Source organism: Capricornis sumatraensis, chromosome 3 (assembly GCF_032405125.1).
Source record: "Capricornis sumatraensis isolate serow.1 chromosome 3, serow.2, whole genome shotgun sequence".
In the NCBI taxonomy this organism is placed as follows: domain Eukaryota; kingdom Metazoa; phylum Chordata; class Mammalia; order Artiodactyla; family Bovidae; genus Capricornis; species Capricornis sumatraensis.
Genome location: NC_091071.1, coordinates 8,982,586 through 8,987,094, shown reverse-complemented (window position 1 = coordinate 8,987,094; position 4,509 = coordinate 8,982,586).

Below are 4,509 nucleotides of genomic sequence, written 5' to 3'. Positions count from 1 at the left end.
GCAATATAACTCCCCCCGCCCCGCCGCCCGGGCTGTCCGCCGCGCCGCCTGATCGCAAATCGCACGCACGCACGCGCGCGTGCGCGCACGTACGCCGCCCCGCGCCCGGCCTGGGCCGACGGGCCTCTGGTGGCCCCAGCGCGCTTTGCGGCCCACGTGGTGCGGCGGCGCGTTGGCTGCGCGCCCTGCCGTGCGCTCCGGCCCATTGTGTGCTAGCCCCTCGCAACCAGGGCTTCACCCGCGGCCGCCTCCGGCCCCCGCCCCGCCCCGCCAGTGGACGTAAGCCTGGCCTGACCTCCCGAACCTTTCCGCTGGCTGCTGCAGCGCGCAGCGAGGGCTCCTCGCCGGGCTGTCCTTGGAATCTGCGCCGGGCCAGCGGTGCTCTCTGGTCTAAGATTTCCGAACACCAGACCTAGCAGTGACCCCAGAGCTCTCCTCTACTTGGTCCTACTCCTACATCTACCCGGCCAGGGTGTCGCTCGCTAACACCAAAGGGCTGCCTCCCCCAGGATGGAGAACACACACACCCCCACACCCCCACTCCTACGCCCCCACCCCCCCACCCCCGCCACATTGAGCTGAGCATTCCGTTGAGAATGCACAGGGGCGAAGGGCCTGGAAGGTGGAGATTGGGGTCAGGATCTGAGCGTGCGAGGCAATGGGGATGAGTCCTGCCGCCGAGGCTCTAACTGCCAGCTAGGTATCGGTCTTGGGGAAGGGGTGTTGTGATTGGAGTGTAAGTTGTCCTTGAAGCAGAGAGTTGTTGCATCTTGCTTTTGGAAAAGAATTCTATCTTGAGTGAATTCCGTCTAGCAATAGCACAGAATAGAAAGGCAATGGAAATTTATTACGCTGGTAATTTCTCAGGTTTGTGATTGAGATTGTGGTAATAGCGGATGCTCTTAAACCCGTCCGTGTCTAGGAAAAGTTGAAAACCTCATAGAATTTTTGCAATGGTGGCTCAAATGGTAAAGAATTTGCCTGCAATGCAGGAGACCCGAGTTGGATCCCTGGGCTGGGAAGATCTCCTGGAGAAGGGAATGGCTACGCACGCCAGTATGTTTGCCTGGAGAATTCCAGGCACAGAGGAACCTGGCAGACTACAGTCCCCAGGGGTCGCAGAGTGGGGACAAGACTGAGCAATTAACACTTCCACTTTTTTCACTTTTGTGTCGGTTCTTGGGATATTTAAGCATTTTCTGCTACTTTCTCCCAGTGCTAGCATTGACAGAGCAGCTTTTAACTCAGGTAGCCCGGGCTCTGCCTGTTACTAGCTGTGTGATCTCAAGCAAGTCACTTAGCTTCTTTAAGTTCCCAGTTTTATCATTTTATCCTAAGGTGGAAGATACCAGCCACCTCCTCAGATTGGAAAGATTAAACGAGAAGTTTTTTATACCAAAGTCTCCCAGCCCACAACCACCTCAAGGTGAGATTCCTGAAGGACGGGAGCCTTTGTTGAGAGAGTTGTCATCTCCCACAGGGCCCCGTGTGAGGGAGAAGAGTGTGATTTATCATGAATGAAGTAAAAGGAGAGAGGATTTGTAGGAAGGCCTATGGCTGGGGCTCTCCCAGCACCAGGACCATCCAAGGGCCACCCAACTCCCACCAGGCTTAATCGTCCTTTCTCTTCTTAGCCAACACCCACTGCCAATCTCCTGATCCTCACTATCTTCCAAGACCTTACTGTCTAGGACATTTCCCCTCCCTTAATCTCCAGCCACACAGCTTCCACCCCACACAGGGTCTGGAGGATTGAGGGCAACCCTAGAAATTTCCATAAAGGCACTGACTGCCTCCATGGTCAAACAAGATGCTGAGCCTCTCCTGAGGTTGTCCTGGTGAGCTGGGATCCTCATTTGTCCCCTAACTCCTTCCCCAGAATGGATATTCCAGCCTTCGCCAGTTCCCCCTAATCCTGGGGGTGGAGAGGTGCAACCTGCTAGAAGGCCCAACTCAGATGTCTCTTTCTGGGAGGTGCCTTTAGTGTAGCGGTGAAGTTTATGAGTTGCATTTTACTTATTTTTTGACTGCACAGTGCGTGTAGGATTTTAGTTTCCCGACCAGGGATTGAACCATGCTCCCTGCATTGGAAACTCGGAGTCTTAACCACTGGACCACCAGGAAAGTCCTTTGTGGTTTGCATTTTAAACTGCCTGTGTTTAAATCCTGGCCACACCAGTTAAACTACTAGTTATGTGATCTCCAGAAGTGGTTTTAATCTGTCAATTCTTTGCCTGTAAAAGAACAATAGTCAATATTCAGCTATTTTTGAGTTCTGAAATGTTGGTGTTTTCTTTGTGAAATGCTGTTAACTTATCTAAATCTTAAATGTGAATTATTTTTATGTTGAGACTAAGATCAATGACTTAGCCAATTGATGTGAAAAGACATGTACTGTATAAACCTATGCAGATCCGCCCATGTGAATCTCAATAAGCATCTGTCGTGAGCTACTGCCAAGCTTCTGTTACAAGCCTGAGTGTTACTCACAGGTCAAAGACTTTCCAAACAAGTGAATGGATATGAGAAAAAATGACACCACCATCTATACATGATGAAAATAAAAAATTCTGAATATGTTTTCTTTTTAACCAAAACCATAGCTTAGTGGCGCTAAAAGTGTGCAGACTTTGCAAAGAAACAAAAAAAAACCATTCAGAAAGATCTCAAATCTATTGAATAAGAGGTGAAACTATTTGGAGAAGAAGGATGCTTCAACTCGGGCCCTTTGGTCCATTTTCCATAAAGCGGTCATGTTTCTTCTAAAACCTAAGTCAGGACGCTCGGGACCCCACCATCTTCCTGGGAAGGAGCCAGAGGTCCTTCTGTCTGCTCACCCTCCCAACCCCTCCTCCCTGTCTCTCCCAGCACTCATCCACCCAGCCACCAGTTTCTTTCTTGTCCCTCTAACACCCTGATCACCTTCCCACTCCAAGACTTTGCTTTTCCTGCCCCCTGATGCCCACACAGCGCCCACCACTGCTTCCTTCGGGCCTCTGCTCAAAGGAGCCTTCTTAACCTGTATGCAAAATATTGGGTTGGCCAGAACGTTCATTTGGGTTTTTCCATAAGATGGTACAGAAAAGCTTGGACCAACTTTCTGGCCAACCCAATACCAGTTATCTCTTTACTGCCCTGCTGGTTCTTTTTCCTAACTTGTCTAACCTGACTTCTTACTTGTTTGTCATTTTCTTATCTAAAGTCCATCTTCCCTGAGGGTGGGGAGTTTGTTTTGCTGGCAGATGAAGTCTTGGCACCTGAAAGCAGGGCCTGATTCACAGAGGAAGTTCAATAAATACCAGTTGCTTCTATGAAAACTGGGTATCAAATGAAAATATTTGGAGTTTGACTAAGACCCTTTCTTCATCATCCCATTTCCTCCCATCCCTCCACTGGGGTAGTATTGCAGAGAGCTTCTTCAGCCACTGCTGGTGCTCTGTAGACAAAAACACCCTGTAATTCAATGATGGCACCATTCATGTGCTTTACTAGTATTATTTTTAATAATTTTATTGAGATATCATTTATATACCGTGCCATTCACCCATTTAAAGTGTGTAATTCAGTGGTTTGTAGTATAATCACGGAGTTGTGCAACCATAAACACAATCAATTTCAGAACATTTGCAATACCCAGAAGAAACTGCTCTCCTTAGCCTTAACTCCCCATATCTTACCCCAGAGTTAGAGACCAGCCTAACCTGCCTCTTGAGAAATCTGTATGCAGCTCAGGAAGCAACAGTTAGAACTGGACATGGAACAACAGACTGGTTCCAAATAGGAAAAAGAGTATGTCAAGGCTGTATATTGTCACCCTGCTTATTTAACTTCTATGCAGAGTACATCATGAGAAACGCTGGACTGGAAGAAACACAAGCTGGAATCAAGACTGCCGGGAGAAATATCAATAACCTCAGATATGCAGATAACACCACCCTTATGGCAGAAAGTGAAGAGGAGCTAAAAAGCCTCTTGAAAGTGAAAGAGGAGAGTGAAAAAGTTGGCTTAAAGCTCAACATTCAAAAAACAAAGATCATGGCATCTGGTCCCATCACTTCATGGGAAACAGATGGGGAAACAGTAGAAACAGTGTCAAACTTTATTTTTTGGGGCTCCAAAATCACTGCAGATGGTGACTGCAGCCATGAAATTAAAAGACGCTTGCTCCTTGGAAGAAAAGTTATGACCAACCTAGATAGTATATTGAAAAGCAGAGACATTACTTTGCCGACTAAGGTCCGTCTAGTCAAGGCTATGGTTTTTCCTGTGGTCATGTATGGATGTGAGAGTTGGACTGTGAAGAAGGCTGAGCGTCGAAGGATTGATGCGTTTGAACTGTGATGTTGGAGAAGACTCTTGAGAGTCCCTTGGACTGCAAGGAGATCAACCCTGGGATTTCTTTGGAAGGAATGATGCTAAAGCTGAAACTCCAGTACTTTGGCCACGTCATGCGAAGAGTTGACTCATTGGAAAAGACTCTGATGCTGGGAGGGATTGGGGGCAGGAGGA